This window comes from Spermophilus citellus (genome assembly GCF_964194105.1).
Source record: "Spermophilus citellus genome assembly, chromosome: 9".
NCBI lineage: Eukaryota > Metazoa > Chordata > Mammalia > Rodentia > Sciuridae > Spermophilus > Spermophilus citellus.
Genome location: NC_138191.1, coordinates 70,457,728 through 70,484,209, shown reverse-complemented (window position 1 = coordinate 70,484,209; position 26,482 = coordinate 70,457,728). Strand labels below are relative to the sequence as shown.

General features: G+C 35.9%; 1 protein-coding gene across 11 annotated transcripts in view; it reads left to right on the top strand.

Moving 5' to 3' along the window:
- The first annotated feature begins 1,925 nt into the window (after positions 1-1,925).
- Positions 1,926-26,482, top strand: part of ADGRL2 (adhesion G protein-coupled receptor L2) — a 190,329-nt gene continuing 165,772 nt past the window's right edge. For 3 of the 11 annotated variants that reach the window (XM_081306575.1, XM_081306574.1, XM_081306577.1), the window contains exon 1: positions 2,977-3,808. The gene's annotated coding sequence lies outside the window, so the exon portion shown is untranslated. Of the gene's footprint in view, positions 2,015-2,441; positions 2,603-2,976; positions 3,809-26,482 lie in introns of those variants that run through there. The other 8 variants (XM_081306569.1, XM_081306576.1, XM_081306572.1 and 5 more) reach the window with 7 other exon arrangements.

The window sequence follows — 26,482 nt, the reverse complement described above, 5'->3', positions numbered from 1 at the left end:
ATTTTAAAAAAAACAGCAAATTATTATATTCTTAGGAAAAAAGTGTTGAACCCTTTGAACTCTTTAGAATTCATATCTAACTGCATTAAGATCTGCAATTTGCATAGGGATTTTTCCACTCCCTATAGTTTTAACTGTCTTCTGATAAGTTCTCTCCCCTTCTAAGTCTCCTTTTTTTGTGACTGTTGTCTGTTTAGGAACATAGTGGGAAGTGACTCATTTTATGTTCTGAACATCAAAGAATGTCAGACCTATGAAATGTAGACAGTGGGTTCTTAGATTCTTTCTGGGAGAGTTAAATAAATAAGTAAATGAGCCAACATATGGGCAGCTTAATTCAGGCAAAAATGTCTATTGATTACTTACTAGGCTCACTAATAAAAACTTCAGCCTAAGTTTTGCTTTCCAAAAGGAAATAGGATTAGATTAATCTATGCACTCATTGGGGCTCCTTGTGAATTATGCCCAGATGATGTTCAAGATGAACAAAAGAAAGGGGCAACATTTTTTTGAATAATCAAATTATTAGTCTGACATACTATGTTTTATAATTTCAAATAAATTAATTATAAGTGCTAAAGGGGACTGCGATACAAATAACATCTGAGATCTATGAATTCCAATTCTGCCTTCTTTTCAACTAAGTAGTCTCATTCAATATTGCAAGGTAGATTTGTTGTATTTTGAATTTTGCCATATGTAAAAACTTAGGTACATTATAAGGTTTTACACCAGGTCTTCATAAATGTACTTTTTTTTTTCTTCCCCAGACTAGTTTGAATCGTGTCTGGTAATATTTAAATTATGTTATCTAAGAAATTCCAAACTGAAGTGTGCCTGTAGTTTAAAGAACAAATGCTCGGAATTGCTCCTTTTATTTTTTAAAATGGTGAAATGTTAAAATACCAAGATCAAATAGAAGAAACTGAATTAGCCAAGATTTTTGTTTTAATCTGAGAATTATAATTCATTGACCAAAAGAGCAAGTTCCAGTTATTTGGACACATGTACATTTAACTTATGATTTTATGCAAGTCAAGAACAAACTTGACCAATAGTTGGATTAACTTCTGTATTAAAAATATCTGGCTTTGTGACAAAATGCTGATAGGTATTTAGAATCATTGTGTCTTTTGAACAATCTACTGTTGACATTTTAATAACATTGTTTGGAATGATTTCTCAAGAATGATGACTGCAACATACCCACAGAAACAAAAAGTACATATTGTTTCTGAAAGCAAAGAAGATCAAGTTTCATCCTTTTTCTAGAGGCTTTAAATCTTGGAAAATCAGTTTTTCCTGAAAACTAAAGCAAATGGCTTCATTCATTAGTAGAATCAGTGTTTTATGAATAAACCTGAAAACTTGTTTTCAGCTCAGAGATTTTGAAATTAAAAAAAAATTCCAGATTTGATTTTCTTCGTATGTATAAGACAATTAACTGGGCTTTATATATTTTTTTCCAATGTGATTTTTCTTGTAGTGGTCTGTTCCCTTCAGTTTGGGTCTTGCTCTGCCTGGCTGTCCGTTGACATTGCCAACAGAGAGGGGCAAGGAAGTGTGGTCAGAGGACAAGAGCAAAAGCAGTTTCAATGTAAGGAAATGAGGGAAACAGACCTAACAGCACTATGAATATACTTGGAGTAAAGAGCCTTGTAGTCTCCTTTCCTTCCGTTGCTTATCCTGGTGAGTTTAATCAAAAACAAACAAAACGCTCTTGTGAAATATAGTCAATAAAGTCAAAGTTTAGCTAGCTCAAGGTAACTACAAAGAAAAAGTCATAGCAATTTAAAAAAATGTAACTTTCATTAACAAGCGCGCCGGAAATCTCAGGTATCAAAGACACATTAACCCTGGAGCGTCCCCTGCGCGCCGCAGCCGGACGGAGGCAGCCGCGGCGAACAGACGTTCTTTCTCCTCCGAGCAGTCACACAAAAGGAGGGCTGCGGAAACTAAAAGTTTAAGGGCCTCCGGCTTGGTGCGTGGAGAAAAGAGAAAACCTGGAGACGGGGTGGGTAAAAGACGCATCCTGGGCGCCTTTCCCGAAGTCCAGGCAAGGAGAAAGCTCCTGGGCCTGGAAGGAAGAGGGGAGGGGGACCCCGAGCCGCTGGCCAGCCCCCTGCGCCCAGCCTCCGAGGCTGGAGCGCTGCGCTCCGCCGCACTCTTCTGAATACCCTTCACCCAGTTCCAGAAATAAAATAAATGTTTTTAAAGTGCGTGTGTGTGGACAGGATGGAGAGCGTGCGCCAGCAGAGCGCGCGGAGGACCAGGCGCGCAGTAAGTGGAGTTTGGGGGGGGCGGGGTGGGGCGTCTAGAGGTTGAATGGGTGCGTTGATGGGGCGGGGGGGGGAGGCTGGATGCGGATCCCCGAGACCTGCGGCGGGGGGAACGCGAGCGGACTGGGTGAGGAGGGAAGGGGAGGGGCACGAGCCGGAGCAGGCCGCCTCCCGGGCGCGTTCCGTGGCCGTGAGCGCGCGTCCCTCGCCGCCGCCGCCGCCGCCCGGACAGCCCTGCGGCCGCCCCGCCGGCGGAGCCGGGGCCGGCCTGTCCTCGGGCGGCAGCTCTGCCGTCGCCACCAAAACCCGAAACGCTCGAGCCCGTAAGTGTCCCCTTCGCTCCTCCCCGACACCCCCACCCTCCTTGGGCGCTCTGCCGCCGCAGCTGCTCAAATGGAGTGGAAAATGGCCATTGGGCGGCAATGAGTTATAGATTATCTGCTCCACGTTTTGTACTTAGCTGCCTGTAATCTTCTTTGAGTTTGCCCAAGCCCCTTGCTGGAAAAATCAGGAGGGAGAGATTTGTCCTTTGCTGCTGTACAAGCTAATATGTTTATATGATTAGCCGAACTCCGGTGGGGAGGGGGGTAGGTGGGGATTTGGTGGGGAGGAGGAGGAGGAGGCTGGAGGTGACTCCAGTTCAGACCTCTCCGAGAGTCTGTGTCAGGACTTCGCACTCCCCCGTCTCTGTGCCTCTCCTCTCCCTCTCTCCCCTCTCTCCCTCTCACTCTCTCTCCGCTCACACACACGCAGAGGTGCTGGAGCAAAATCGGGAGCTTACCGGAGAATTCTTTGGGATTGTTGGGGGCATCTCCCCTCCGTTGCTGTGCGTGGCGTGACTCTCCCTTGATCCTCCCTGCTTCCCCGAACCTGAGTTCTCGTCTTCAACCTTTCGTGGTGCAGCGGTCACCGCTCAAACCTCGGCCGGGAGATCCGAAATGTGAGGAGGGGCCGCTGGTGTCTCCTGCCCCGGGCCGCAGGGTCGGCGCGAGGGATGCTAGTGCGGACGGCGGGCTGAGGGGCTCTGCCTGACAAACTGAGTTGGCCTCGTGCCGCGGGCGTCTACTCGCCTGCCCCTCCCGCGGCTGCCGCTTCGAGGGGACTCCCAAGTCTGTGCACCTCTGTCAGGCTTTCGCCTCCACCACCCCTTTGGCTCTGATTCCCGAATTTTTTTTTCTACTAAGGGAGCGTGCAGTCAGGGGGTGCGTGCGCGTGTGTGAAAAGACCTCTTTCGCCGAGCGGCGTGTGGGAAACTGCGGGAAAATGTTGACTTAACCCCTGGAGCCGCCCGGCGCTGGCTGCTTGGCTGGAGGCGGCAGCGGCGGCCGAGCAGGAGGACCCGCCGAGCCGTGGGGCCGTGTCCGGCCGGCAAGCCGCGGCGCTGCCTCCCGCGCGGACTCCGCAGCCGGCGATCCGCTCGCGGAGGGCTTCGGCCTTCTCCAGCCACCCGGCTGCTGCCCTCTGCGCCTCTCCCTTCGCGCGGCCCCCGTGCCAGACGGCCCTCCCCGGGGGCACGCTCTCAGACCGAGGTAAGAGCCGCGGGAGCGAACAATCATACCTCTGTGCCCGGCTTCGGAGACCTGTTTGCTTTGCGCCTCCTGCCTGGGGGGTGGGTGCTGGAGGTGGAGGGAACCGCGGTTTAGTTGGGCTCTGCTGTCTGTTCCGCCGGGCAAGGGGAGACCCGCGCTCGCAGCTCTCCCCCTCCCCCCCGGAGAAATCGATACGCAGAACTCTCAGTCCGGTCCAGCCTGCTCCTTTTCTCCTGGATCTAGTGTAACGCTTTCGAGGCACCAGTCGTTGGTGGGGACTATGTGGGGCCGGTGTAGGGTTGTAGAATGGAGCTGCCATAACATGCTTTTTTTTTTTTTTTTTTAAATTTAAAAGCTTGGGATCCGAAGGTGCCACTCGCCCTTTCACAGTCGGGATGGGGAGGGGAGTGTGAGACTCGCCCTCCGCTGGGCAGCTCGGTTCCGGAGGTGCAGGGCCGAGGCCGGGCGGAGAGCGCGCAGTCCCCCTCGCTCCCCCTCCCGCCTGCAGACCCGTCCGGGTCCGTAAGTGGAGCGCAGAGGCTGAGCCCTGGGAGCGAGTTCAGGGAAAGCGGACGGTGGGGGAGGGCTTGCAGGAGTTGTTACGGGTTGTTGTTTCTTCTTGTAGGTGGTTAGGTAATGTGGAAAAGCGAGGATGACAGCAAAGCGCAGCCAGATGTGGCCGCGCCAGCGTTGGGGATGGCAACGATTAGGGGCGGCTAGCAGCCGCTGCCGGGGAAGACTGGCGGGGCGGGAGGGTGGCGGAGCCAAGGACCCGGTGGGCCACGGGGAGGGCAGAGAGCCTCCCGGACCGGCAGTGAGAGGGCAGCAGCGGGCCGCGTTGGGCCTGCAGGAGAAGTTACCGGGTGTGGGCTCCTGAGATGCCTTTGGAGTAGGAAACCTAGAGGAGCCTGATTTGTAGGATAGAGGTGCCAGGTTGGGAGTCAGCTGCTAGAATAAGGCGTGGGAAGACCGCGAGGAAAGAGGAGACTTTTGGGCTAACTGACTGTGGCGACCCCCAAGCAGAGGGGACAGGACAATCCAAACCGCGAAAGCGCCCCTGCAGTGTGGAGGCGCGCTTGCAAGACTCTCGCTTGGGACCAGTAAAGTTTGTTCCTTTCCCTGAACAACGGGGCTTGGATTGGAATCTTCACTTAGGGTCAAAGTATCGCCGAGCAGAAGCTAAGGAACGTATATATGTCTTCCATATATACATATATATTAAATTTTGCCTTTACTTTGTCCTCTAAATGCATAGTTGGAGGGACAAGTCTAGCAGTATCCAGCGGTATCCGTCTTAACCTTTCCCGGTCTTCGAGGGACTCCTCCCCCTTTGTCTTTTCCCTCTTTCTTGCCCCCCTCATTCCATTCTTCCTGATGCAAACTGTGCTGTCTCAGATTCAGACCGAGGAAATGTTTTCCTCCTGTTTCTTGAAAGGTGTCAGGCTGCTTAGCAGCTTCTCTAAGCAGCCTGGGAGCGTCTGAGCTGCAGCCACCAACCATATGGTTCCCGTTACAAAGGCCAGGTTCTGTGGCAGTCGCTTCTTCACTCCACCCCCAATTCTTTGATTTTCTTCTGCATTTTTTACACTATGCGTGCTTCTCCTTTCTGTCCCTCCAGAGGCGTATGTTTAACGGACGTAGTTGGTTCATTCATTTCTCTGTCAGTGTTTCTCTCTGGAACTGGCCCCACCGAATTTGCTCTTTGCTCACCTCAAGTTGCACAATGAAGTCGCATCCTTTTGGTAAATAATTACCTGTTGGGGAATCTCTTACCAAATCAGGTTTGATCTTGGGCAAACTTTAAAAAATAGGCACTACAGAGGCAATATTCGTCCATAGGGGAAAAATAAAATAGTTTATGGGGTGCCTATGGTAACGTTCCAAGTTGGATGGGACTATTTTGACCTAGCTAAAGGTAACTTTGTAACTTTAAATTTAATATCCTTATTATTCTTGAGAAACACTGTATAAGAAACTACTTAAATTCAGGTGTGTTGTGGAATATTTTGTTTTCTTTCCTTCCACCCTCCAATAAATTTATGCATGATAGAAAGAATACTAACAGAACAAATGTTCTGTTGTTTAGTTTCTTTAGACATTCCAATTCTCTCCTTTTGTTGGTTGCCTCTAAAAGAGGTGCCATTTCACATCATTCTGCACAAATTGTTTGAATTAATGCAAGTGTGAATTCTTACCGTTTGAAGGGGTCTATTAGCATATCAAAGGTTTCTTAGCTTCAGCTCAATTGAGAAAACTTCAGCTTGTCTTCCATTTGCTTCCAAGCGGAGGCCCAAAGGGCAATGAGAATTGTAAAGGGTAGAAATAGGGAGGTGGATTCAGGCTTGTGTTTCTGAACTTTTACTGTTTTGTAATTATGTGAGCCAAAAACATTGTCTATTGCTGTGGATCCCTTGCAAGTGGCAAGACAATTATTTTCTATTGATAAATGGTTTGTTCCTAGAAAAAGGGTGACCTTTTATTTTATGATAGTCACTGTTGCCTGTCTTTTGGGGTCCCTTTAGTGGAAGAGAGAGTGAGAAATCCTTTCCATCTAACTTAATGCTTTTCTAGGGCCTTCAGTTTGTTATATTAGTAAAATGAGAAAGGTTTTTAATTAGTCTTATAAAACATTTTTTTTTTTTGTGATGAAGACAATTCTATGCACAGGAAATGTCTTTAATAGTTGATGAATTAGTAGGGAAAAAAGCCAGTGGAGGACATTTAGAATTAAAAACTCAACATGAACTTTATGAAAACACAACTTCTATTGGAAGTAGAAGGTTGGAAAAGTTTTCTAGGTGATAAAGACCCAAATTTTTTATGAATTCTATTTAAATAGAGGCAATTCTGTTTCAATATTGAGTTTTGTTTATTTTTTTTTGTATTTTGTCAAACAATTATTATGCTCAAAGTTGTTCTATATTTGTTAATATTTATGGTTTATTTGCTTTGTAATTTTTACATTCTTATAAAGCTATGTTGTTTGAATTCCTTTTAACAACTCAATGTCCATGAATGAAGAAACAAGTAAGAACAAGTAGTTGGGTCATTTAGGTCAGTTTATAGAGAGCAGAGGGGTCAAGGGAGAATAACTTTTATCTTCAATTAGGAAAGGATTAGTTTTTGAAACCTAGTTTAAAGATGAAAATGAATTTCATAGAAGGTTTGGAGATTTGTAAGTTCATATATTTTATATAGTTTAACCTTTGAGGGTTGGTTGTCTTTGAATGGGAATTGATATTCTTTTCTTGGAGACTGGATTATTTACTAATATTCAGACTCCTTGGTTTAATTTTAATATTGGAAATGAATTCTAATATGACAGTTTCAGATGGGGAAGAGCCATCATTAATTAATAGGAATAGCGATTCTTTTTTTTTTTTTTTTTCAGATTAAGGTGAGTTTTTTATTTTTGTTTTTACTGCCATTCAAATTGTACATCATTATCCCCAAATCATTTTATGATCGTTTATCTGATCACTTCACTTATCTAAGAAGTAATTTAGTGGTTAAAAAAAAAACCTACATTGATGTAATTGCTGTTATTGCATTTAAGTTGCTGTTAACTAGTCTGCTTTGAATGCAGAGTGTTATGAAGAAAATATATCATCTTTTAGAATTATTAGTGATAATCTAAAAATTGTCTTGAAAACATTGATCTTCATTTTATGGTGGTGATCCTAAATTCAGCAAATCTCTAAAGGTGTAAAATGCAGTGAAAAGAAGATATTTCAACATTCAGATGACAAAATTGGACTACTTAGAGAAAAATTAACATGCTGTAGAAGCACTTCAGCTGCCATTTTCAATCACTGGGTTACTATGTGTTGGCAACAAAACGAATTTAGAAATACAGATAGCTCTGGGAGCAGGTAGTTGGGGGAATTCAGAATATTGAATCATGTGGTGTAGAACAAACCAATTACTTCAAGTTTTGACTTGAGAATTTCCAATAAATAAAATTTATTCCAGGTATTTGACTGCTTTATTAGTGGACTAACACATCAAAGCAGACAACAAAACTTCCAAATGTTATAAAAACTAATATAAATATACAGATCTCACATGCACTACTACAAGTCTTAATTTAAGACAAGCAGTTGGAGTTTTTATTGCTGCAGTTTTCACAATCAACAGAAACGTTAACACCAGGCTTCTGGGTGTTTCCTTTCTTAAAATGAACAAGAGGAGAACTTTAAAACCAAGGTTTACTTAAGTTTAGATCTTTATTTGATCATTACCAAAGCTTTCTATGTTTCATTAAAACATTTAAAATAGTATTTTAGTGTCTTAAGTAATATGGGAGTATGGGAACTAAAATTCAGCTGTCATGAAGGTCAAGAGGTAACTAGAAATATGCAAACCTTAGTAATAAAATATTATTGCTTTATTTTCTAACAAAATATTTATTTGACCTAACTTTTGTGAATAAATATTTAAATAATAGTTTATTAACAGGTGTGGCATGGAATAAAGGAAGTATTACAATTTGTTTCAATCTATGAGTTAAAAACTCTTCTACTACCTATGAGAAACCTGTTTTCATTTTAACAAAAATTTTTACCACTTTCTCCGTTACTGATATTTAAGGAACACAGATTAGATGTAATTAGAGTAAGAATGAAATATGGTTTTGGGAATGAAAGAATTTAACTATTTTAACAGAAATGTTCCTCAAAGACTTAACACCTTTGCCTCTTAATTCTTTGTATCTGATTTTGAGTCTTGAAGGGCTGGCTTCACATTTGACACATGCCTGCTTTTCTGCAGAAAAGATTCATGTAAAACAAAAGTGCAATTATTTTTGAGGTAATATGTGTTAAAAATAGAACACATAATTATAAATAGGTTCATAAGATTATTTAGGTAAGCTAGTATGCCTAACTAAAAACTCTGCAAATTGATGATTTTGATAAAGCGCCCAAAATGGCAACTTTAGCTACTAACCCTTAAAAGAACTTGAAATCCTATTAATGTTTTGGCCATATCAGTTTCTGTAATTTAAATATTAGCTCATGTTACTTAACTCCATAACTATTTTATAACTATTTTCAACAAAGATTTAAATGTTTCTATTTCAAGGACAGATTAAAATCAGAGATGCCTTAACTTCTGTTTCATAACACTAATTCTGGAGCCCCACCCAATGTTTATGTCTTCAAATAATTCTTGATTGAAGGTTGAAAGGTTGAAAAGTATTTAATCACTTAGATTACTGTAATCAGAGGTGATGTGATCAGAAAAATAAATTGAGACTATTCTCTGAATTCTTTGTTACTTAAGATGCTCTTAAAGATTGGTCAAGTAGTGATTATTATTATTTTTAAGTGCTTTAAGGTTTAGGAAACGTTTTGCTTAATATACAGGTAAATAGCTAATTACTGAAACTGTATACTTTCAATCCTAAAATGATATCTTGGCCTAGTGTGATATTTTTAGAGGTGTAACTAGGGTCTTTTATTCCTAAATTTTATTCAGGACGTCAATTTGGTATTTTGAGTTTTGTATATAGGTTTTGTTTTTGTTTTTTTTCTTTTTTTTTAATTGGTTGTTCACAACATTACAGAGCTCTTGACATATCATATTTCATACATTAGATTGAGGTGGGTTATGAACCCCCAATTTTACCCCAAATGCAGATTGCAGAATCACTTCGGTTACACATCCACAATTTTACATAATGCCCTATTAGTAATTGTATATAGGTTTTGTTAAGCACATGTCATAAACTGGCAATCCTGTAATGTTATTTCAGTTTAAGTACTTATTTTTTAGGTGTGTGATAACAAAAGGAAGGTCTTAATCAACCAAATAAACACTTTTTTAAAAATCAAATTTTTATGTCATTTATCTGATGACTGAATGTGTTTTTTAGATATTTTAAAATATATTCTTACCCAGTAATTTTTAAAAAGCTTACGAAAATCCTCCTGTATTTGACAAATAAATGCTTTCTAAAGGAAAAAAAAAAAGTTGATCGAATGAAGGAACCAAGAGCTTAACACCTGCAAGTGAAGTGTAGCTTATAGCAAAATGCTATTGATTGTTTCAGAAGCACTGAGCAAGTTTAAATACAATTTGTTTAATTACAACAAAAATGCAGTTTTATGAAGTAATATAGTTTGTCTTCATAGAAGATTTTATGCATTGTGTGGTGGTAAGTAAAATCCCATCACAGTTGTATAAATTTGTTCAATTACTAGAACGGCTAAAAGAAAAAAAAAATCTATTTAGGTTGAAAAGCAACAGAAATTAGATTACCTTGGTTAGTAGGAATTTGCCAGCAGTGTCTAAATTGCTTAATAATATCAAAAGTTACCACTTTTCACTGTGTAGGAATTTTGGTGCCTACACTTGTTTACTTGGTGATATTCATTGCATGAACATTATTTTTCTTTTTGTTTTCAATTTTTTTTAAATGAAAGCTATTACATTAAAAAAAAAAAAAACAAAAAAACAATGTCCACTTCCATGTTTTGGCTTGATTTAGAGGTTTTTGTTTAGTAGTTGCTTTTCTGGATTTCTAGAATTTGTAATCAGTTGATATTTCAGATTAGTGAAGTGAAATATTCGATGCAATTTTGTGAACCAGAAGAAACCTAATCCATCAGCGAGGAAAACTAGTTTATTATGAGCAATAGAAACATTTTTCACAATTTTTTATTACTGACTCTAGAATTGTACCAAATCCTAAATCTTAAATTCTTACAGCAGTAAAGTAACATGGGATTCATTGAAGCAGATAGCTGGGCACCTGTTTTATTAGCACCTTGATTCATTCTGGTACCAGATTTACGGAGGTGCAAGAACAGCCACAACCATTGCTCAAAGCCACCCGGCTGTTTTTGGGTCATGAAGTCAACTTCCTGGAATTTCTGGGGAAACCAGTTGAAAAGGGAGGACAAATGTCACTTTAAATAGAGATGTTTAAATCAGATTTCTGCCTGAGGGTAAAATTTAGGTCTGTTTTAGCCCGGATGTAATGTCTCCCTCTACAGAGCACAGCATTAATCACTATGACCTGACAAGAGAACGTATGCTGAGCAAAACCGGCCCCTGTTGGTCTTGTCATTGATTCTCCCCCCAAACTAGGAGGAGTACATTATAAACATTGAAATTCACCCATGGGGATTGCACCTTACTTAATCTTCGAGTTTTAGTGTCAAAATTAGTTGCCTTAAAAGAAGCCTATTTAAGGCAAAATAATCTCTGGAAGACTTACTTTTTTTTTTTTTTTTTAAAGAATAGAGTCAGTACTGGAATTAGAACCAAAAATATAAGGTGAGAAAGCAGCCAGATTAAGCAGAAGTTAACTTGAAATAATATGATCAAGTCTATATTCTGTTTTAAGATGTATTAAGTGCCTTTAAAAATTATTTGATAGTAGAGAAAAGAAATTTTGATTAAAAAATGAACTATTAGTTCTTCACAATGAGAGCAGTAAGAGTGGGAAAGATGATTACCTTTAGACTTTACATGAATTCAGACAAATACTATTTTGTTAGAACAAAACCAGACACAGTCCTGCATCATTTTCTGGACGAATTAATAAAATTTTCAACCATAGTAATAGCAAGGAATGATGTGCCAGGAGGCTGGTTCCTAATACTAAAAATGGTTGTAGTTTTGCTCTTTCAGATATTAAATAATACCCTTTGATTCCTTTCTTGGCCAAATATATACACATATGAGCAGACAATTTTTGCTGTGTTTTCTTTCTCTGTATCAATATTTTTGACAGATATTGGCTAAAAAGTAGTGCACGTTGAAAGTACAAAATCTGTGTAATTAAGATCTCTTTTTAAACCGAGTTTGGAAATGGTGACTTGTTTAATATCTGTTCTGCTCTCAAAGATATTTTCTGCCTTTGGACTATGAAATGCTTGTATTACCCACACTTTGCATCTTTTTGTAGGTATTTTTACATCAGTCCACACCTCAAACTGATTATTACCCTGGATTTAGAGGACAGTATAATCTAGACCCAGTTACTATCAAAAATGGCTCTTGGCTGCTGGGGGGGGTCGTCTCCTCCCACCCCCCACCAGGTGACCTTTCTTTTGACTAATGCTTTCTCTTGTAGAGGATACTAACAGAGTTTATTTGTAGAAAAAGCAGAAGAGAATTCAGTTTTGTTTATAAAGTAAGGTTTAATTTTTATCATTCTTAAAATTCAAATACCATGACAGTAGTTTTCTATATATGGGGTGAATCATTACAAAATTTTAGATGAAGTCTTTATATTTCTCTTTTATGTCAATTACATTTACTTAATCAGTTTTCAACTTCAATTTACATAAAAAAGAATCTCATTGAAAATAATTTTCTCCATGTCTTTATTTGGAGCAAAGGATTTCTTTGTGCAATTATTTTTTTATTCCACTGATATCTTCCATATGGACGTTTTATTTCTCGACATTAAAAGCCTACCATTTTTTAGTGTTTGCTACTTGGGTTATTGATTAGAAATTATAGTACACATTACTTATACAGCATTTTCTCCACTGATCATTGTGTTCTTAATTTGAGGATTCGTGGTGTATTTTAGCTCTTACATTTTCCTGCTAAAGACTGAGAATGCTTGGAAAAAATTCAATTTGGGTAATATTATAGATTTATGCATTTATATCCTAATAATTGTACCTATCTTCAGAGTGTGAGAGTGGTTTTGTGTATTAGGCGACAGATGATAAACTGAAAATTGATGTACTGAAGATACCATCTTATTTTTCATTTTCAGAAAATGGGTACAAAAGTAATTTTGCTTCCTATGCACCAACAATTATGCTAAGATTATGATGTCCTAGACATTTTCATTTTTGCTAAGGACATTTAACTGTTCTTCCCTTTTTACATTTCTGTCATGAGGAAGATAATATGTGGCTTCCTCTTGATAATGCAGCAAACGAATGCGAATGTTACCCCCTCATGCTTTTTCTGCTGCAAGTGGTATGATATCCATAGTGCCACAGAAGCCACCTTTCATTAATTTTAAACTGTGTCTACATCTTGAAAATCTTAAAATATCAGAGAAACAAAATTTGATTTCTTAGGGGAAAAAAATCACTAAAAATGCTGCTTATTTGCCTTGGCTTTTTTTTAAACCTTATTTCCTTTGTTTCCTTGGAAAAAAGATATATAACTACGATCTGTTCTCTCTGTGTGACAGTTCTGTATGTTGCGTATGAAAGTTTGCTTATCTTTTACAATTTTAGTTATTTTTATTTGTGGTGCTGGGAGGTGAACCCACCCGAGGTCTTATGCATGGTAGACAAGGACTCTACCACTGAGTTAGGTTTCCAGCCCCATGATTTCATTTGTTCAGTGGTATTTTAGAAAAATAATTTAATATTTGTTTAGTAAGTATTTTACAGTTACTGAACTGACAAGTATTTGTCAGTTCATTTATAGGTGAATCAAACTCCATTTGGTACAGATTTCTAGTCATATTCTTTACATGTTATAAAAGTGCTGTGTGCACGCTAGAAGAGAGAAGTCATAAATAAGGGGCATCAAGCATCCATCAAACAATTTTTGGTAACATTGTACCCAAAGACTTTGAAACTGTTCTTTACTTTTTCCTTTTTGCCCCCTTGACAGAAATACACCCTAATCTCTATATGCCTGGTGGTGGTGGGGGGGGAAAGAATGTGGCAAAAATTAGGTTTAGATAAAGAGAAATCTACAACATTTTGAAAAAATGACAATTACAGAAGGGTTTTGCAACTGAGATCAGTTTCATCAACACACGCACAAATAAATATTCTCCTGGTTTAAGTTTTGGAATTAAAAAACGAAAGAAATATAGTTTTTACTCAAATATTTTAAAATCCATCTTTTGTCTTTCACTGTAAATCAATCATAAGATTCCACCTTTGATTGTTTATTTTGTGTTCAGAAGATTAATCAAATAAATAGGCTGCACAGCTTTGTTTTGGGTGGTCTATCATTTCAGGCTGGTACAGTGTAAGCAAGGCAGTGTTTTCTTTTCCTTGAAATATACTTGTGTAACTGGCTCTTGGATGACTCAAAAGTCTGTGAATTCTGCCTGCTAGATCTTCTTTCTTACACAGGCTGGAGGACAAGAATATTCATGCTGAATCACAAATTTTGAAAAGCAGTTGTTTTACTCATGAAGGAGGAGGAAACAAGGCTAGGTAGTAGTATTTCTATAAAAGGGTAGCCTGTATTTTTACTCAGGCAACTGCCTGCGTGTTTCAGATATTTTTGCTAACTCTTGTTATTACCTGCAGAGGGAGCTTGTATATGAGAAAAATAATCAAGGCACTATAAATTGACGATTTTCCTTTTGAAAATTACATTTTATTAATATATTTTAAGTTTTTTGTTTGAGAAAAATGGCTTTGAGGGAAGTAAGGCTTTTTAAGATTAGCCAAATCATAGTGAAATTTAATAGATCAGTGGCCAAGCGTTTATCATGTTGTATATTCATAGATTACAAATGTAACTTTTTATCTTAATCAGTAAAACAAATGTGAAAGATAGTTGTTATTAGATTCTTTTTGAGGTTTTAAGAATTTTTATAATTGACTAAACGTCTGGGAAAGTGACCACAGAACTGTCCCTGTTTAAATATCTGTTGGCCATTAAAATAGACAAACCAGCTTTTGAGATAATTTTCCTGATTATGTGAAATATTAAATGATCACTAAACAAAAGAGTGAGTTACATGCCTTTACACTTACTAGACCAAATTAAATAAATTGCACATGCTTTTTTTCTAAAAACAAAGATGATCACTTTGGATTAATGACTTCTACGTGCAATCATGGGCAAATTAGTGCAGTGACACTTAAACAAGGATACTACCAGTAAGGACCTAATATTAAGTGATCCAGAACACCACTGGCTAACTTGGAAAAAAAAGAACGCGAACAAAATGGACAGTTCTTTTTAAGAATGTGTGTTAATTAAACTTCTAAGAAATTGTAAGACAAATACTCAGAAATGTTTGAGTTTTGCATTCAGGTGTTTTGGTAATTAGGGAGGTAAGCATTCAGGACTAAAAGTGAGCAAACTTTTCACATTTCCTGTTTATACTTTTTTTTTTCTAGGAAATTGAATGATAGGGTAGTATATTAAAGTCTATTAAAAATCAATTCTAGGCTGGGGTTTTAGCTCAGTGGTAGAGCACTTGCCTAGCATGTGTGAGGCACTGGGTTCGATTCTCAGCACCTCGTATAGCATATAAATAAAGGTCCATTGACAACTAAAAATAAAAATAAAAAAAATCAATTCTGTTCTGTAATTTTACATTTTGGTAATGTTACTTCATCATTTCGCTTGATGGAAGGTGAGAAGAGGAAAGGTATCCACTTATACTTCCTTCAAAACAGATATAATAGTTTCTCTCCCTTGTTCTACTGCAGAATGATATGAGAATTTTTTTTAAAAATTTACTTTTATTTATTTTTATGTGGTGTTGAAGATCAAACTCAGGGCCTTGAACATGCTAGGTGAATGCTCTACCACTGAGCCACAACCACAGCCCGAGAAAAATATTTATTTTGTATTTTAAAAGGCTTTGGTTCTTGGTAGGATTCATTGTTTTAGATTTATTATTATTAACTAGTCTTTACTAATATGAAAAATCAGATTGTTATTGTTACACCGAGTAATTCTCTAGGTAAGAAAACTTATTTATTAAATATATATATGGTATTGGCAGGGCTTTTGTGTAAGTATTACCCTCTCAGCATGGCCCTGCATTATCTTAAAAAGTCTGTGCTACATTTGTGCAGAGTATTTTCATAACAGGGCAAGAATGTTAGCAACAGCAATTCTACTTCAATAGGATTATGATGGTGTGCTTTACAAAATTACATAAATGTTCTTTTCCATAGAATGATCCCTAGGTATTCTTTGCTGCATAGTTTATGTCATTGTCCTAAAAAATATGATAAAAAGATTTCTTATAATACTTGATACTGAGTATGATAGGCACTGGAAAATGGAATCTGATATTACAGTTCACTACCTTTTCCTTTTAGTAAATACCATAGCTCCCTTCACAGGGAGGTAAGGGTTACTGGAGAATTCATTCCAGGAAAATTGCTACGAGAGGCACAGTAACTGTCACGGAGTGCATAACTTCTGTGGTATTATTGGAAAGGCACAGCTAGGGTAAGTTCTACTAGCGTTATCTTAAATTTGAAGGTAGACTACTGAGTGGTTTGTAAAATTATGAAATTGGAATCCATAGCAAAAAAAGAAAAGTGTTATTAAAAAGTTAATTTGTAAGTAGATTATTGGTATTTTATTATATTGGAGATGTATGACAAAGAAGTTAATTGCTACCAACTTTTCAGTTTAAAATAGCCCAGATAGTTTTTGTAAATTATCAAATAAATTTTTATTAAATGTTCTTGAAGAATATAAATTTATGATATAACATCTTCTGCTCATTTGCATGTTATTTAAGAGTAAATGAATTATTGCTCCTACATTTATGTGAGCAGATTGATTTTTTTTTTTAAGTTATGAGTTTTATATATTTTTAAGAATAATATCTCAAGAAAGAGTAATGTGTTGTGAGGTGATTTCAAATGATTTTCTTATAAGCTTTATAAAACTGGAAGCTTTCTATTAGGAAAAAAACTATATTTTTATAATCTTTTTTGAACCAGGAGTCAAAATATATTAAACATTTTAACTGGAAGTTAACGAAACATATTAAACTCTAGTAATATTTAAAATAATTTGTATCTACATATATGAACTCTGGAATGTGATGCATGTTTTAATAGCTATTCAAAAGCAATAAAACATTTTTAAATTGCCATGTTAGTCCTAGAATTTAAAAAAAATTATTTTTTCTTTTTAACTACAAAATAGGAAAACAATATTTGTTGCTTTTTTTTGGGTATACTTCAGAGGCATTTCTTTGGTCTGTTTCATAGATTTTTTTTTCAAGTTGAGGTCTAACAAAGATTTAAACATATTTTCTATTATGTACACTTTATGTAGTAAATTTGGTAGCATTCAGATATATTACCAAATAAAAACTGTGCTAAGAATGAAAATGTTAAAATATTAGAATATCAAATTTCTATTATTTTTCACAGAGAATAAAGTTGAAAAATTTACCGATTTCCCCCCAAAAATTAAACATAGTAGTCTTATCTTTACATAAAAATAAAAACAGCATTTAAGGAAATACCTATAATGCAAAATAAAAATACTGATGCTTACTACTCTGTGTAACTTTATCTTTAATATAAATATGATTGGAACTTTTTAATATTCTTGTTTAAAAAGAAAAATTAAAACGCAGTCAGTAAAATTATTTTATCACTGAATTGTATGTAACAGTTTTAAAACATTTATATTTAATCCTCTTTGAATGACACTGTTGATTCTAAAGACATTATTGTTTTGACCAAATACAAGTCAAAGCTGAAAAATAGGTTTATTACTTGTGTTGGAGGCTCCCAACAAAAGCTAACTAAGAATCAGGCAAAAGATTTAACATAGGCATTTCAGCACTTGTCAGAGCACAATCAGAAATGCTTTGCTGTCTCTGAGTAGTAGTTACTGACCTCCAATAGCTTTGACTAAGATAAGAATAAAATACCTATATCTTGGAAATTATTTGAATTACACTTTCAAGAAAAATCTTTGTTTAGTTCTGTGCTATGTGAGATTCAGATAATAGCTGCACCACATTAATTTGAGAATATGTATGAGAGCAATTCTCTATTATTATAATCTCCATAGGAATTTAAGATTGATTGATGCTTGTATTTTATAGAATTACGGTGACATAAAAAGTCATAGAAAGAGGGTGACCTAGATTTGTTAGTGAACTTGCCGGTCAAACATAACTTACATGCTTTGCTTATTTTAATGAGGTAGCCGTGTACCTCTCGTGTGCTTTATTTCTCACTATTTTTGTTTACTGTGTTACTAAAAAGAGGTATGTAAATCCTCCTGAAATTTCAGCCTGGAAACCGTATCTGACATGTTTAAATGAGAATGCATTGAAAAAACCCCAAGTATTGTTCAATTAATATTGAAATAACTTAGAACCAAATGCAAAGCTTAAGAATCTTAGAATTTTCTTTTTCTAAGGTTGCATTTTTCAAAAAACATTTGGGATTGATTTTTTAATAGTTTGACTATTTCTTTAAAAATTAGAGAGTAAGTATTGGAACACTTTAAAACAATACTAAATTGAATAGCTTGCAATGAAGCTATCGCATAAGTATTGTAAGAATATTAAGAATCTTGTAGATTACATACACTAATGGCCTTATTCTCTTTATTGCTTGTTAATTCTATGAAAATCAAGAGGAACATATCAAGAAGGTGGCAATTAAATCACCACAATGTTAACTTTTAAATGAAAATGTAGCTTTGATTTGTTAGCTTACTTTATTAAAATTGATCTTGCCTGTTTATGAAGAATAAGTCATTATAAATTCCTATGTAATTATAAAATTGATATTATTAGACATTTTTTACACTATTCCTAAAATATCTTTTCAAGCTGGGTGTGGAGACACATGCCTGTAATCCCAGCTTCTTGGGAGGCTGAAGCAGGAGGATCCCAGATTTAAACCTAACAATTTAGTAAGACTGTCTCATAATAAAAAATAAAATAGGGTTGTAGATGTAGCTCAGTGGAAGATTGCCCTTGGGTTCCAATCCCCAGAGCCATGAAAAACCCAATTAACCAACCATCTTTTCAATATTATATATTTTTCAAGACTTCTAATGTGTCCTCTTTTCTTTCCTCTAGTACTGTGGATTGAACACAGGTTCTTGCATGTGTTAGGCAAGTGCTTTGCCACTGAACTACATCCCCAGACTATTTTGAGACAGGCTGTAGCTAAGTTCCCCAGTCTGGCCTCCAACTCAAACTCAGTCTCTTGAACAAGTGGGATTATAGGTGTGCACCATTGTGCCAGGCTAGTATGTCCTCTCATAGAGTATTTCTTTTCAGATGTTGTCTTAATAATTTTACATTTTTCATGTCGAATTCAATGACTGAGGGCTTTATTCTTCTCTAAGTCTTCCTTTTTCATTTGATTTCCTAAATACGCTGTGCTGTTTGACCACCTAAAAAAAAAAGCCAAAGCAGAAAAGTAGTGAGTAATATCAATGTATAGGATTTTTTATTTAATGTGGAATTATTATGTGGAGGTGTTATTTATAGTGTCATACACTATAATTTAAATTTTTGGCATTTTTCAGCTCATAAACATTTCTTTAATCATTTTTTCTGATGATCATTTATTACAATGTAAGAGTGATCTTTGTGTATTTGCTTGCTTTACTTAACCCACAAAATAAAATGTTATTCTATGTATTTTTTCTATGTTTTTTTTTGTAGTGCTGGAGATTGAACCCAGAGCCTTGTGCATGCAAGACAAGCACTCTACCAAATGAGCTATATATCCCCAGCTCATTCATTCCATGTACCTTTTCTGAAAAGGAAGATAGAATTTTAGTTGGCTAGTTTGTGCAAGACCCTGGGTTTCATCCCCAGCACTGCAGAAAACAACACACACACACACACACACACACACACACACACACACACACACAAATGTTTTCATTAAAGCACCTTAAATGACATTTGAAGGATGTACACATACTGCCATCTTAAAAATAAATAGAATAATTTTTAAAAGGAGAAAAAAGTTAAATTTTGTATAAGCAGGATTTGTATGGGGTACTTATATAGTACAAATAATGTCTTTGATTAGTCTGTCATCCTACTTGATTTTATTTAGATATATTTCATCGCAATGTATGATAAAGCAAATGTATGATAATTTTTGGCCAGGATTTTTCATTGTCTGTGTCTCATTTTTGACTGAAAGTTAGGCTCTGTCTTTTATATAAATTTATAAAATTATTGCATTATTTGCATATCTATTGATTTTTTTTCTCTTTATCTGCTTTTCTGTTGGAATAGATGACAGGTATTTTTGTTAATTTTGCTATTTTATTTTGTTATTAGTTTATATTTATTGCATAGAAGAAATTCTGAAAGATTAAAAAGTATATCAGCCCTGTATAAGGGAGGCTAGATAGACTTTTAGGTAGGGACTTAAAATATGTTTCAATAATTAAATTAGCTGGAATGTCAAACTAAAAATGTTAGGAGGAATCCCAGTAAACAGCACATATAATTTTGGCAAATAGTTAAAATTTTCCTAAGTACTCTGTATAAAGGTTCACTTTGAACTGTATAGCAACTATGCCATTCTGTATTTTTTTTTTTTTTTTTTTTTGCAGAATCCAGGGTCTCACACATATAAGCAAGTGCTCTACTACAGAGCTATGTCTCAGCCCTTATTCTGAGAAGAGTCTTGCTCTGTTGGTCAGCTGGCCTCAAACCTGTGATCTACCTGCTTCAGACTCCCAAGAAGCTGGGATTATGGGTGTGCGCCACTGACCATGGTGCCATTCTGAAAACTCACAGCTCTGTTTATTGCTTCCAGTATCAAGTTTTTATTTATTAAATTAGCTTTTTGATGCTGAGAACATATTAAAACTTCGCTATTTTCCATTGTATTAGTATGCAGTCAAAAATAGGTGAGGGCTGAAGGTTAGATCAGTGCTAGACATATTTAGCCTGCACAAGACTCTGGGTTCGAACCCCAGCACCAGCATGCCTCCGACAAAGTGAAATTTAAATGCTAAATATCCAAGTTAGAATTTTTTTGAAATCATTTTTCATTCTGGTGTGGAAACAGTTTTAAAGGTAGTATTCAGTTCTTTCTTCCCTTTCCAAGACTTATACATTTATTGGAAGTCAGAAGGTATCTATCGTAGTGAGTTTTCTTTATATGAATTTTGAGTTTCATTGATTCTTTGACAGCATAATAGATAATGAACAATACATAGAACAACACAGCTTTTGGTTTAATACATGTAGATATTACAAATTTATAAAATATTGAAATTGTTCTAAGTAATCAGAAGCTTATCTTTGTCTTTTAAAGTATAGTACAGATCTCTAATTTAGTTAGATATTTAGCTGAAAGGCAGATGTTTCAGTCTTTGGAATTAATTTACATTCAAGACTGAATCTGACTAAAACTTAAATCAACTTTAAATTTATAGGGGAATTTATAGGTTTCAGTGAAGATCATAATAGTAAACTTGAATGCATTAATCTTGATATTTGACAGCCCTATTATTACTCTTTTGTTGTACATATGTAGTTTTCTTTCTTTCTTTTCTTTTTTTGTTATTAGGGATTGAACCCAGTGGCACTTTACCACTGAGCCATATCCCCATCCCTTTTTATTTTGAGACAGGGTCTTGCTAAGTTGCTTAGGGCTTCACTAACTTGCTGAGACTGGCTTTGAACTTGTCATCTTCCTGTCTCAATCTCCCAAGTTGCTGGGATTATAGGCATGAACCACCATGCCTGGCCAGTTTATAGTTTTATTAAGGCCACAAGTTATTACCAAGCTAGAATGATTTGAATTTTGCCATTATCCTTCCTCTTACTCCCAGTTTAGACAAACTATATTAAGATGTACAGTACTAGGAAATTATTGCTTTATAAAAAACTTATTTTTAGAGTCATTAGAACATAAGTTATGTGGAAATTAACTGTTTGTGTGTGTGTGTGTGTGTGTGTGTGTGTGTGTTGCTGGGGATTGAACCCAGGGCCTTATGTGTGGGAGGCAAGCACTCTACCAACTGAACTATATCCTCAGCTCTTTAACTTTTTTTTTGTTGATATATAATAGATCATAATGGGATTCATCGTTACATATTTGTTATATGCACACAATATAACAATGTACCAAATTTTGAAAAATCTGGTATTTTACCTGTGGGTAAAATTTGTTAAAGTATGTTATGTTATAGTTAATAGCTACTACTTCTGACAATAAGTAAGGGGTTGGATTTACTTTAACAATCCACAGTATTTATAATGCTTTGGACTTTACTTTTGAAATGTTATTTTTGGTTTCCTATGATGCCACAGAGGTTATTGTGGCAACACATGTGGTTTTAAAAATTTGACAGAACTTCTGGTACTGTTTACCAAAATTATCAGACTAAAAACATGCATTTACTTCCACTGGTCTTAAAAAGACCGTAGTTTTAAATATTGTGTTTTATCATTTCCAAGAATAATTTATCAGTAAGTACATTTCATGTAGTTTATCATTAATTTCTGGGCTTTAATTCTGTTTATATTAGACCATTTATTAAGGTCCTGAATGAAGAAAGGTACTGTCATATAAGGATTGTACTCACTAGGTTCATGAGAGAAACAGGACATTTGAACAAATAATATAATACAAGGCATAGACTCTGTAATGACATGAGAAAATGAAGTATAGTGAAAAAAAGCTGTGGAAGTATAGGGTAGGTGAATGAATTCAAAATGAGTGGTATGAAAAACTAGATGCCTTTAAGTGGATCAGAAGGGAAAGGAGGACTGCCGGATGGTGGCTGCTTTGGGTGGAGAGAAGTTAAGGGTAACACCATGGGAAAACAGGCCAAACCCGGTGCCTTACAAGGAACTGGTGTGGATACTATGAACTGCACCAGAAGAGGAAGGACATGAGACTGGAATGTCATTTTGGGACGTGTTTATAAAGGGCCTGTTCTCTTAAGATTGTGTAGGCTCTGAAAAACTTTATTTTCAAATGAGAACGTGTTAAGTTTAATAGCTAGCTTCAAAAGTGGTATAACCCATGAACCAGAGTTGGAAAAATACTGGAAGAAATGGAAACCCAATTAGAAGGTGTGGGTGACAGCCTGGTGAGAGGCAATGACAGCAGACAGATGCAAGAAGTTTGTGTGGTGGGATGGGATTAGACAACCAGAGTTGAGAATCAGAGTCTAGAACCAGTGTTCTAGCCATGCCAAATTGTTCATTCCTCCACAACCTGTTTGAGAGTAAGGGAGAAGAAATAAGCCCATTTTTTTTTTTCTGATAATACTTTGAAGTGCATAGTTAAGTGTAAAGAATACCAGTCCTACCTCCCATTACTCCATGTTAATATGTATATTTTTAATGGAATTTTTGTCAAAAAACATAATTTTGCTTCATTTGTAGATGTCTCTGGAAATGCTTTTTTTTTTAAGTTATGAACCAGGATGTGTTTAAATGATATTTGTTTAAATGTTCATATAAAATGAAAAATCATCTTAACTAGGTTTCAGGCTCTATGGTCTTAAGTTTTTTGGTTTATTTGTATTTATATGAAGTTTTTACTAGGTAATCATACTAAAAGTCAACTGTCATATGAGGGTCTTACTAGGTAATCAAGACTAACAGTCAACTGTCATAATCTAGCTAAAAAGAAATCTTTATTGTGTTAAAGAATACCTATTAGAACTCTTGATATTGTTCAGGGTCACATTAGTAGCATTCTTAAGACCTCTGTGAACAATTAATTTGATGTTAAGTTTTTTCTATACCAGCCTGCCTCTTTTCAGGACCTTTAGAAATATCTTGCATTTTTTTTTCCTCTTTTTAATTCACTGTAATTGATTTTTACTGAGGCTTTCTCTTTTATCATGAACTTCTGGTATGTATTTATCTTACTGTTACATAGGAAATTTTCCTATTATCTCATTTTGTGTAAAAGGAAAAACATTTATTCAATAGCATTTCAGCTTTTTATACTCTGCAATAGGTTTTAGTTCGACAGCCGATCCTTTGTAACACGTTAACAGTGGATGACAAGCCTGAACAACAGCCTAAAGTAACCTAATGCACCTATCAATCAGCACCTGTTCATCAGTGATTAACCAAGAGTAGGCTCTCAGTTCACACTTTTTTTTTTTTTGGTGGTGGTGCTGAGGATAAAAACCAGGCCTCACTCATGCTAGTCAAGCCCTTTATTACTGAGCCACACCCCAGTCCATACATTCTTGTTTTTTGTTTCTGGTTCTGGGGAGCTTGAACCCAGGACCTCTCATTTGCTAAGCTAAGCTATACCACTGAACTACACTCCCAACCCCTTCAATATACCTTTGAATAAATGTTTATCCTTGATCATGAAGATCCCAAGAAATTGCAGTAGAATCTAACCAATTACAGATTCCATTCATAGATACAAAAATGATAAAATTTACAATAAAAGCATCATGATATTGATTTGTATTCAAATTTATATTGTATGGGAATATTCTTACAATACACTGTGACTCAGCCACAGTGCTGGGAAGAGCTTCCTGCCTGGAAACTGGGTAATCTGATAAATCTAGTGAACATTGGTTTAAGTAACCATGTCTTTTGACATGCAGTTTTCATTGTGATTTGGATCTTTTTTTCCTATAAGTTTTGTTAGAGAGATTCTCTTTCTCCTCCTTTTCTCAATTCTGCTCAAGGTTTTCTATTATTTATTTATTTATTTAAAATGATAGGATTTTCTATTGTGGCTATCTTTCTTACATCATAAATCAGTAATTGGCTCAACTTGCCTTTATCAAATTGATGTTCTGATGTTGAAAACAGGAAGCGTTCCCTCTGCCTGTCCATCTGAAAATATCACTGCCTTTTGCTTACACTTCTGTAGAAATAAATGAAAAGAGATGAATAGTTTTCCCTCATTTTTCTTCACTTTTGTAATCTGATGCCTGACGGAGTTACCATACAGAAAGCATGCAAGTAGCATTCTTTTTTTGTAGATCTTCTCCCTGACCTACAATCACAACTCTAAAGTCCCTGCCCCCAAATCATCCTGAACCATAGGATCCTCCCACATTTTAACAGCTTTAAAAGGAAGTCAGCTTAGGATCTTGTGAGAACTGTGTGCTGGTATGATAGCTTGTATCTCCTTTTTCTCTGAAAGGATCAGTCATGCTGAAGACATAGATATGCGTAAGGTAATTAGAATGAGATAAAGGGAGGTTAACTAAATATTCTTGTTGATACTGCAGTGTGAATTTTATTTACTATAAAGATAAAAGAGCAATCCTTAAAAATGACATTTTTAATGTTTATAAGAGTAATTAATATAAAGAAATCTTTTGACAATATTAACAAATTTATGGCTGAACCGTTATCAATCTGTGAAATATCTAGTCACTTAGCAACCTGTGAGACAATAGCATTTTAATATTTTATATAAACTTCTAACACAGGTAGCACAAATTTTTAGCATCAGAGATATTTTCTGGCTGGCAAGGAGCCATTTTTCTACAATTTCTTTCTTCATTGGGTAATTACATATCACAGGTGGATTATCTTTATCTTTTAATTGTGAAATGATAATTTTTTTGGAGGAAGGGTGGTTTTTTGCCTACCAAAATATCTTATATTAAAATCTGATTAAAATCTTATTGTGTTCTTGCATTCACAGCAGAAGACTATTATAAATTGCATTATATGAAACTGAATAATAACTATGGTTTGATTTAAAGTATTAATAAAATCTAAATTTGTACATTCAAGCTGTAGGGTTGCACGATTTTAATTTAGTGAAATGCCAGCACAATTTCTTGTATTTAGTTTGATGAGTGTTATGTGAGAATTGCTCTTTCCAAATTAGGACAGACAAATACATTATACCCTTTATAGAGTCTAATTATTAAAACTTGTTAAATTTTGTATTTGTTATTCAGATAAATTCTCGTAAATGAGTTTCTTAGATTTATTGTGAACATTGTTTGATTTACATATTGAAGCCAATTAGGTTGCAAATGCTGGTCAAAGGAACAATGGGAAATAAGTTAGGATTTGAAAATAGCCATGATTTTCCAGCAGAGTTTGTAAGTCACAAATATTGAAAAGAGAATCTGCAGTCTTCTATGAACTGTAGATAGTATCAGATGCTTTAATTACAAAAAAAAAAAGTTTCTTTGTTCTGAATGGACGTAAAACTATTTTTTACATATATGTTGTCCTATATTAAAAAAAATCTCACTGCTAAGTGGTATTTTTGGATAAAACAGTATTTTTCTCAAATGCACAGCATTGCCAGGGAAATATGTAGATGCGGAAGCTTATTTTTTTAGGAAATTTGCAAAAAAAAAAAAAAAAGTAACCTAGATTTTTAGCATCCTTTTTTTTTTTAAACGGAATATTCTTTTTTATTTTATTTGTTCTTTTTAGATACATATGACTGTGGAGTGTATTCTGACGTGCATACATGGAGTATAATTTCCCATTTTTGTGGGTGTACTTGTTATTTAAAAGCAAAATTTATCAAGTCTATTTGATATAAACAGTATTTTGCATTTTTTTATACTTTAAAATTTAAAATTTTCTTAAATTATAAATTGTTTTTATAGGTACTATTGTATTTCTAAGTATTTCAAAGAAAAGCTTCATCAAGGGATTATTCTGCTGGAGTTTGGGTCTGAATTGCAGTTTTTGCTTCCTGGTAATTATGGAGCTTTCTGGTTCCTCCCGCTTAGAAAGAGAAGATTCAGTGGTTTTTAAACTTCTCCTTGAGGAGTTTATTTGACTCCTATAAATGATGAAGATGATAAGGTATTTTATGCCAAAAAGTAATGAAAAAGTAAACTTCCTGACAGAATGCTCATTTGTTTTCTGTCTTATAAATTTGTACTCTTCAATATTTAATTTTTTAATTGAAAGAAAATTCTGCTAAGAAAAAAATCTGGAAAATCTCTTTTTAGGGTATCTCTTTAAATTTGATTTCAGTTTAAAAAATTATGTTTCTGTTTCACACTTGAGTTCCTGAGTTCCAGTGACTT